The sequence below is a fragment of the Elephantulus edwardii genome, unplaced genomic scaffold (genome assembly GCF_000299155.1).
Source record: "Elephantulus edwardii isolate Elephantulus edwardi_28Jun2011 unplaced genomic scaffold, EleEdw1.0 scaffold00189, whole genome shotgun sequence".
Lineage (NCBI taxonomy): Eukaryota > Metazoa > Chordata > Mammalia > Macroscelidea > Macroscelididae > Elephantulus > Elephantulus edwardii.
Genome location: NW_006399939.1, coordinates 876,342 through 886,858, shown reverse-complemented (window position 1 = coordinate 886,858; position 10,517 = coordinate 876,342). Strand labels below are relative to the sequence as shown.

General features: G+C 41.1%; 1 pseudogene; it reads right to left on the bottom strand.

Moving 5' to 3' along the window:
• Nucleotides 1–2,475: 2,475 nt before the first annotated feature.
• Nucleotides 2,476–3,276, bottom strand: LOC102864116 (annotated as a pseudogene).
• Between the last annotated feature and the right edge of the window lie 7,241 nt (nt 3,277–10,517).

Genomic DNA, 10,517 nt, shown 5'->3' with positions numbered 1-10,517 from the left:
AAAATCCCCAGCTCTAAGAGAGATGTAAATCAAAACAACTATGAGATATCATCTCACGCCAGTAACAGCAGCAAAATTCAACAGAGCAGCAAACAACAAATGTTGGCGAGGTTGTGGAGAAACTAGAACTCTTACTCATTGTTGGTGGGAGTGTAAAATGGTGTAACCACTATGGCACTTTCTCAAAAAGTTAGAAATAGAAATACAATTTGACCCAGCAATTCCACTACTGGGAATATACCTAAAGAAATCAGAACTGCCATCTAAACAGATATATGCATATCTATGTTTATTGCTGCGTTGTTCACAATAGCAAAGAAACAGAAACCACACAACTACCCATCAACATATGAATGAACAGAGAAGCTGTGGTATATTCACACAATGGAATACTATGCTGCACTGAAAAACAAGGAACTCATGAAATAAATGAGTGACCGTGGAGGACATTATGCTGAGTAAAATATCTCAGTCACAAAAGGACAAATATTGCATAATGCCAGAGTTATAAAACAGGACTGACAAGGGGGTTGGAGGAAAACTAAGAAAGGGGGGTGTAAATAATGTACATTGCATTGAAATAGATGAAGGAAAGAACTGTTTAAAAGGAATATATGAGTAGGTATTATCTGCATGACAACCAGTCCAGAATAAGAACTGCATAGCAAAGTGGACTGAGTGGAGGAGGATGGGGGTGGAGAATTGTGCAACAATGAAAGAATTTTTTTCCAAAGAGAAACATGAACTAACTGGAGGGATGGGTAGGGAGAAAAATGTGCAACAATAAATGAATGGAAATCCAAATAAATCAATAAAAAAAAATTTTTTTAAAAATAAAAAGAAGTATAAAACCTCCTACTTGGCCTTTGTTCTTTAGGAGCACTGTATTTATCTAGGGTTTCTCCTTTTCATATAAAATTTGAAATTACTTTTTCAATCTCTTTGAAAAATTATGGGAAATAATTTTGTTTTTGAAAAATCGGAGTTGAGGTTGAATTAGAACTGTAAATTGGGGGGAACATGTTTCCCTTCATATATTCAAGGGGAAAAATACCCTTGGATGCAGAATTTTTAACTCGTTCTTATCAATAAGGTAACTGCTTCTCTAGCCCTTTCAAGACACATCCTGTCTCAATAAAGGTTTATACTGCCTAGCTGATGGTCACACAGTCTTAAGAGAGACTGTTACATAATGGAAAGAAGAGACTCCAGGGTTAGACTCAAATCTATAGCAAGAAACATCTCTCTAAAAAGAACAGCAGAACACTGTACAGTTTAAAATTACAGACGGTATTACATACTTTCTCCATACCTTTTCACTCTATGTTAAGCAAGTAATTTGAGAAACTAAAATACATGAAGTATATGGTTAACAAGATTGCAGGAAGACTCTATCAACAACTTACGTTAGGTAGTTGACACAACTTGAAGAAAATGAAGTACTTGATGCAGAAAATGAAATATTACAGCCTAATTAAATAATTCAATATAGATTATATCTCAACATCAGCAAAACAAAAAAGATGAACAGTAGAGGAAGTAGAGAAGAGAAAATAAGAATTTTTTTTCTTTTCTTAACTTCATGCTAACCACCCCCCCCAAAAAAAAATCCCACCACTGAACCAATAGGAAACATTATAATAGATGGAGCAAAGGCTAAAGTTGTCAGTTTCCATTTGTTTTATTTTACTTGGCTCCACAATCAACATCGAAGGTACCAGCGGTCAAGAAATTAAAAGATGAATGAATTGGGAAAATCCTCTTTCAAATGTTAAAAGACCAGGACTCCAAAAAAGGATGAAAACATTCTGCAAAAATAAAGCCAATTTCAGTGTGTACTGTGGGTGTCTCTTGAACATGACCTCCAAAAAGCACCTAGTTGCAAAAGGCAACACGAACCAATAAACTGCCAAACACAAGCACCTGTTTAGCCCATACAACCTTCACTGTAACTAACACCTCACACTGAAGACTTACGGTAGTGAAGACATGTCCAGCACAACCTGGCCTAGGGTTTTTTTTACTGCTCACTCATCTCTGTAATGTCATTTTCTAAACTTATTTCTGACTATAGTCTTGGCTTGAATTTGTGTCAAACTAAAATCATGAACTCTTCCAATTTCAACAAAAATATACCGTGGTTTGTACTTGATTAACTTATAAAATCTTACAGGAAACTTTCACATTAGTTGTATCTAATCCTATTTTCTTATTGTATAATTTGTAAAAATATAAGGAACTATAAAAGAAAAGTGATAAAGGGCAAAAATGTCTGTTTAAAGACTAAGATCCACCTGATTCAAGTATTTTCAATTGCTTGTTAAGCTTCTAAAAGTTGGCCAATGAATAAAGAAATCTCAATAACAATCAATGCCTTTGCATTGTGGTTTGAGTACTGACTATCCCATGGACTGACTTTTTTTTTTGAATGGTAGAATAAGTTTATTCTTATGTACAGAAGAGTTAGTGTGTACATCAGCCCAGTTTGGTGGCGAGTTCCTTGGCCTTGGCCTTCTCCAGCTTGGCGATGCGGGCCACTGACTTGGGCCCCAGGACGTTGCCTCCCCAGTGGCGGCGGATCTCATCATATCTGACATTGTAATTGGTTCTGATGGCTTCTACCAGGTTGGCCAGAGCGCCTTTATCTTCCGGGTTCACCTGCGTGAAGGCAACAGTGATGCAGGTCTTCCGGTGGACGAGGCGGCCCAGCCTGGCCTTGCCCTTGATGATGCAGTAGGGAACACCCATCTTCCGACACAAAGCCGGCAGGAAGACCACCAGCTCTATGGGGTCCACGTCGTGTGCGATCACCACCAGCTGGGCCTTCTTGTTCTCCACCAGGGTGGTGACTGTGTTCACCCCTGCACGGAGGACAGGGGGTCTCTTGGTGGGGGTGTCTCCCTTGCCAGCAGCCTTCTTCTCAGCCCGGGCCATCAGCCTCTCTTTCTTCTCCTTCTTGGTCTCTGGTCGGTACTTGTGGGCCAGTTTCAGCAGCTGAGTAGCTGTCTGGCGGTCCAAGGCCTGGGTGAACTGGTTAATGGCAGGTGGCACCTTGAGCCGTTTGTACAGGATCGCCCTCTGCCGCTGCAGCCGGATGTAGCGGGGCCATTTGACGAAGCGGGTAAGGTCCCTTTTGGGTTGGATGTCCTGCCCGATGCTGAAGTTCTTGGGCCTCTTCTCGAACAGGGGATTCACCACCTTCTTGGCCTCCTGCTTCTTGACCACGGCGGGCGCTGGGGCCACCTTCTTCCCCTTGGCCTTCTTTCCCTTCAGCATCTTGAGCGGATGGGCAATGGACTGACTTTTTGAACAAATCTGTCTTGAAATGCAAGCAGGATGCTCCTAAGAGGCAAGAATGATGAAACTACAGATATTTTATTAGGAGAGGTCAGTCCCTGGAAGAGGATATCATACTGGGAAAAGTAAGGAGGGTCAGCAAAAAGAAGACAAACCTCAACGAGCTATACACTGACCCAGTTACTTAACAACTGTCACCATTTTAGCCTGGCTGGAATTGTATTCATTCACCCTCAACTTTGTGAACTTTCACCTTGACTTATACAGGTGCTAAGAGACACAGGGCTAAAAGGTGAGCAATAGTGCCAGAGAGGTATTCAATCAAATATATGAGATTAAAAGGGTAGCATTTACCCAGAAAATAAAATGTGTGTGTGTATACATACATACATATGTACATATACATAAACGTGTGTTGTTAGGTGCCATCTAGTCAACTATGGCTCACAGTGATCCTATGAACAATGAAAATTTGAACCTTGCCCTATCCTGTGTTATCCTTGCCATGTGACATATTTGAGCCCACTGGTACAGTAATTCTATCAATCCATCTTATTCACAGGACTGGCCCTCCTAGCAACATGCTCAAAGTATGTGAACTCAAGTTTCTGCTTCAGGTTTCTTATATGTGAAACAGGGATCATAGAATATGCCACTTAAGGTTATTAAACGAGAGGATGTTTATATCATGCATCTAGAATGACACCTAGTATGTGAAAAGCATTTTATACATATTAGCTATTATGACTGATATTGACAACTGTAGGCCACAAGCATCAACCAAGTAACTGTAAGATACATGGTAAGAGGCAAAAGCTGGTAGATGTCCTTGATTTCCTCATCACTGCGTTTAGTGGATGGTGCATGTACTTGAATAATAGCTGTGTTCATGTATCTTCCTATTGTTTAAGAATAGGATTCCATCACTGTCAACATTACACCTTTGGGGAGATTTTTTTGGACTAGGAATATGATACCATCCTAGACAGATAGTAATTTTTGCTAAATAGATAGAATATATCTAAAAATACATCTACAGATAAACAGCCAAGCAGTCCTAGGGTAAAAGCCTGCCGAGGTAATCTGGCACAGAAGCCACAGAAGAGACTGTATAAATGCTGAGGATCATAAAGTTGACTAGTATTTTTCCAAGGCAGAAACGATAAAGAAGTAGGATTTCTTGTTATTAGTTGGTAAGAGAGGTGTAACTTTGGGCAAGCGAACACCTTTAAGTCTCCCTTTCCTCATTTGTGAGAGCTTGATGACACACTGCCAAAGGATTGTTCTTATCTCACTGTACCTGATGTGTCCACCAACAAGTCAAGAACCAAGCCACTAGAATAAAACTGCTTAACTATCTGAACTTCTAACAGGAAGGAAAAACACAAATCACAAACTAAATGGGATAATCTACTTTCTTTAATGTGTTTGTTGCTGTTGGACTGCCTGTAATGATTTTTACTTTTTTCTTTTTCCTCCTATTGTCTGGCTAGCTCAATGAGTAGGCCTTCTGCTTTGTCAAACTGCATACACTTCCCCATCCCCATTAGTATAAAATCAAGTAACCAGAGAAAAGAAAAAAAATTGTGGCTAGCCCAGTTCATCATACACAAAATTGTACTATGAGATTTATGCTAAAGTTCAGCAGTGTACTCAAGAGTAGCCAGTCAACAAACATTTCCAACCTTCCACAGGAATCTGCAGCAAGGGAAGGGGAACTGCCATCAGATATAATCCAGGATCATGGAGAGATATATATACACACACACACATTTTAAAAGGCCCTGTTACTGTTATGTGTTGTAGAGTGACCTGCAACTGATAGCGACCCTATGTACAACAGTCCTAAACCCTGCTCTGTCCTGTGCCAGTCTGTCTCCGACACACCCACCCCCATTACTCCTGAATTAATTCACCTCATAGAGGGTCTTCCTCTCCTGCGTTGTCCCTCCACCCTCCCAAGCATGATGTCCCTTTCCAAGGACTGGCCCCTCCTTGCAACATGTCTAAAGTATGTCAGACAAAGCTTCAGAATCCTTGCCTCCAAGGAGCAGACTGGCTTAACCCTCTCCAGGATGAACCTGTTTGTTTTCCTAGAAGTCCATGGTATATTCAATACTCTTCTCCAGCACCACAGCTCAAAGGTATCAATTCTCCTTCTATCATCCCTAGTCATTGTCCAGATCTCTGATGCATAACTAGTCATGACAAAGACCATGGCCTGTATCAGGTGCACCTTAGTCTTCAGAGTGACACCATTGCTCTTTAGTACTCTGGAAAGGTCCCTAACAGCCAACTTTCCCATCACAATGAGTTTTAATTTCCTGGCTGCTGGTGCCAAGAGTGTTGACTGTGGAGCCAAGCAAATTAAAGCTATACACAATCTCAATCTCTTTACCATCCATCCTGATGCTGCCAACTGGCCCAGTGGTGGGAATCTCTTGTCTTCTTGATATTGAGCCTCAATCCATATTGAAAGCTGCAGTCCTTGATCTTCTGCAGCAAGCACTTCAGTTCCTCTTCAGTTTCAGCAAGCAGGGTTGTGTCATCTGCATAATGCAAACTGTTGATGAATCTTCCACCAATCCTGATGTCATACTTTTTTTCATAGAGCCCTGCCTCCTGGATAATCTGTTCTGCATATAGGTTGAAAAGGTATGGAGACAGGACACATCCCTGGCATACACCCTTCCTGATTTTGGACCATACAGTGTCTCCTTGCTGTGTTCTGACGGCTGCCTCTTGGTCCAAGTATAGGTTTCACATTAGCATGATCAAGTGTTCTGAGATTCCCATTCTTCTCAGAGTCAGTCCCAGTTTGTTGTGATCCACACAGTCAAACACCTTTGCATAATCAATGAAAAACAAGATAGACATTCCTCTGGTATTCCTTGTTTTCAGCCAAGATACCTCTAACATTCTGGACTTCTGGCAGTTCTCTGCTGATGTGCTATTTCAGTCATTTTTGGATAATCTTCAGCAGAATCTTGCTTGCATGTGATATCAATGATACTGTTCGATAATTTCCACTCTGTTAGGTCACCTTTCTTTGGAATGGGAACAAATATAGATCTCTTCCACTCAGTTGGCCATGTGATTGTCCTCCAGATTTCTTGGCACATCTCAGTGAGCACATCTAGGGCAGCATCTGATATTTGAAGTATGTCAATTGGTATGTCATCTATTCCTGGTCCTTAATTCTTGCCAATTCCTTCAAAGCAGCTTGAACTTCTTCCTTCATCACCATAGGCTCTTGCTCATATATTGTCGACCCTAGAAAAACTATTTAACAATGACTGTATTGCTCCTAACTCTGGTGGCAGAGTCCATGAGAGTTCGACTGCTATCCCAAAGGCTCTCTAGCAGTTCAAATCCACCAGTGACTCCAAAGTAGAAGGAAGATTTCTCCTCTCATGTGGTTTACAATCTCAGAAAAAACAAAGCTATGAAACAATGACAAAGAGAGAGAGACAGAAAGAGACAAAGAGAGAGACAATGAGAATGATCCCTACATGGTAGGACCAGGCAGATTAAACAGACGTGCTAAAACACAAACAGTGCCTATCTTTCTAGTCCTATCATTTACAGAGTATATCCTTTCACTGTGATAATTTGCTCCATATAGTGTATAGTCTAATCTTGTCTCAGTGGGCAAGGATAAGAATATTTTCTCTATGGAGAAGGAAAGTCTCTCCTTTTTTTCTTTTTCCTTGTGACACTTGCTATATGGCTATTCAACTAATCTCTGCTTCACAATTTGGGCTTATGTCTGGAGCCTCAAGCTCCTTAATGACTAAGGAGTCATCTATGCATGTCCTCTCCATCACCCACCCTGACATGTTTATAAACAGATCTCAGTCTCATCTCCTTTCTCCATATTAATCAGGGAAGGGCAATCCTATGAACTTTATTTTATGCTAAATATCATGAAGATGTATATGTGAAGCTTCCTGAGAGCCTACACCTTTCATCAGATCTCCAAACGGGTGCATAAACACCAGTAGAATGCACCTCCCCTCTAGACTCCCTCTGCTGCAACCTAACTGAAATGGAAAGTCGGTCAGCCAGAGGCCAGTCATTTGTGTAATCCTGGGTAGTTTTTTGGGGGCCTCAACTCAAGGATAGTACTAGGTTAATCTAGACTATCATGAAAACCTCTCCGAAGTGCTAAAGAAAAAGGATGTCAATTTAAAGTCTTAAGACGTGCCTGATCCAAGCCTCTGAGAGCTGAACAAAGAGTAAGGATAACAGATGAATCACTAATGTCACTGAGCTGTGGTAGAGGAGAACAGTAATGACTATCTCATGGCTGCCACCAAAAGTCTGACATAAGATTCAGATCTGTTGTGCACAGGGTCGTTTTAAGTTGATGGCACCTAATAACAATGTCACTAAGACAGAGTCATGTGTCTATCCATCTCATTGAGAGTCTTCCTTTCTTTCACTGATCCTCTCTTTATGCAAGGACTGACCCCTCCTGACAACTGTCTTAAGTATGAGTTGCAGCCAACTCAACAGCACCTAACAATAATAATTACTAAAATATCTAAAAGTGTATGTTCTCCATAGAGATTGCAAATAGTTATCCAAAGGCTCATAATCAAAATCTAGTCTAATCTCTATCACACACAGGAATTATATGATGTACACATGAAAACTGCGAATAAATCTTTGTGGCTGTTAATGAAATACATTATTACTGTCACTGCTTTTTTTAGTTACTACCAAGTCCTTCTCTTGTATGTTTACTCACCCCCACCACCCAACACTGTAATGGAGATGGCACATGTAAGACATTCAACCGTTGAACTGAATCCTTTGATTACTCTCGCTCATGAATTTTTCTACTCACTTTCTTAAAACGAAACCTATCTACATGTTAAGTATTTCCATTTTTACTTTGAAAAAGAAAAGCTCCCCCTCAAGAGGAAAATTCAACCTCACTGCTGAGTGTGAACAAACTCATGGCTGACCATCCAGGGGGTTTTCAGAGACTAGAAAACAAACAGATGTTCATGTTTCTCCTGAGGAGTCACTGGTGGATTCAAATTGCCTAGGGTGCCACCTTTAGGTTGGCAGCATCTTCTAAAAAGCAACATGGTGAGCAGTTCCTTTTTAATAATCAATGTCAGCAATGGCCTAAAGTTTTACTTTGCCAGCAGCATCCTTGTCTATAGCCACAACCAATAGATTATTTATAGCACCTATTTCACAAAATCAATGTTTGAGAGTTTTTTGGCTGAATACAGTGTGCTTTATCGATGGTGCATGACAAGATGGGTTCTCTGAGCCTTAAACTCTCTGAAATCACTACTAAAGTTGAATGAGAAAGCTCTGGGGGTCTAGTAGTAAACAGCTACATTGCGATACCAAAGTCAAGTGATCTGAACTCACCAGCTGCTCCATGGGAGAAGGATGGGCAATCTCTTCCTCAGCAATTTGCTGCATCTGAAAACCCACTGCAGGGTCAGCTATGAGTCTGTCAGACTCAAAGGCACATAACAGTAAAGTTGAATAAGGATGGATGGATGGATGGATGGATGGATGGATGGATGGATGGATGGATGGATGATTTGAGCTCTTTATTCTCCTTCCTTTCCCAAGCTGCCAGTTCATGTCCTGTTTAATTATGTGATCTCTCCTATGGTCATCTAACAGAAGATGCCACCTCTTTTAAGTAGTACTCCTATTTTTACTTGCTAGTGCTCATGAGGAACCTATACCTGGACCAAAAGGCTGTTGTGCGAACAGAGAAAGGGAGCACTGGATGGTGTGCAATTGGAAAGGGAGTGCTCATCAATAATAACCTACGTTATGCAGATGACACAACCTAGCTTGCTGAAAGTGAGGAAGAAGGCTTGAAGCACTTGTTGCAGAACATCAAGGAATGCAGCCTTAGGTATGGATTGCATCTCAATGTCAAGAAAACATGGATTCTTACCACTGGACCGATAGGCAGTGTCATGACGGAGGGAGAGGAGAGTAAAACTGTAAACAGCTTAACCTTGCTTGGATCCACAATTAACCCTTGGTACCAGCAGTCAGGAAATAAGGAGATGCACTGCACTAAGAAAATCTGCAGTTATGCATCTGAGAGCTGGACAATGAATAAGGACGTGTATAGACATGTAAGAGATTTGGAATTTTAAGTGAGAGTTGGAAAAATTCTTATCAAGTAACACAGAACAAAAGATGTCTGCTGTGGAACATACTGATTTTAGATAGGGGAGACTGAAACTGTCAACAGCTTCATCTTGCGTGGATCCACAATTAACAGCAGTTAGGAAATAAAGAGATATGGGAGCTCTGGTGGCCTAATGGCAAGAAGCTGTGCTGCAATCCTGAAGGAAACAAGGAGACGTACTGCACTGAGAAAATTTGCAGTTAAGGGCCTCTTCAAATTATTGAGAAGCAATGGTATCAGTTTGAGGACTAAGGTGCATTTGATTCAGGCCATAGTATTTCCGATTACTTGCTATATGAATTGAAAGCTGGACAATGAATAAGGATGACAGAAAAAGAATTGATATCTCTGAGCAGTGGTGTTGGAGAAGAGCACTGAAAGTCTCATGGATGGCCAACAGAGCATAGATGTCTCGGAGAGGGTGTAGCCGGAGTGCTTGTTGGAGGCAAGAATGATGGGGTTTCACCTCACATACTTGGACATGCTGCTAGGAGGCGCTATTTCTTGGAAAAGGACATGATGCTGTAAAGGATGGAGGGTGCTGTGAAGACGAGGAATACCCTCAACCAGCTGGACTGATATGGAGATTGCTGCAATGGGCTCTTGTGTGTCAGTTAGTGTGAGGATGGCACAGGATAGAGCCGAGTTCAGATGTTCACAGGGTCGCTATGAGTTGTGTTCGACTCAACCGCACCTAACCACCACATTTTGTCTCTATTTTGTAGGTGTCCAAGTGAGGCAGACTTTGAATGGAAAATACATTTATCTCTAGTCCTACCAAAATGCATGAACTCAAAGTAATTCTTAACTTCTTACTAAGTGTATCCCTTTCCCCCCCTAAGGCAGCTGCTTAATGGGGATGGAGGGAGTGCATATAATTAACAATTTACTAGGCAACAATTTGCTGGGTGTAGCAGTAGTATTCTACAGTAGCTACAACTTCCTCTGAGAATTACTGTCTTCTATGTTATCTCTCTCTCTATTGAACCCAATCCATTCTAGGCTAAGTATTTAAGTATCTGCCTAGTAGCTTCTA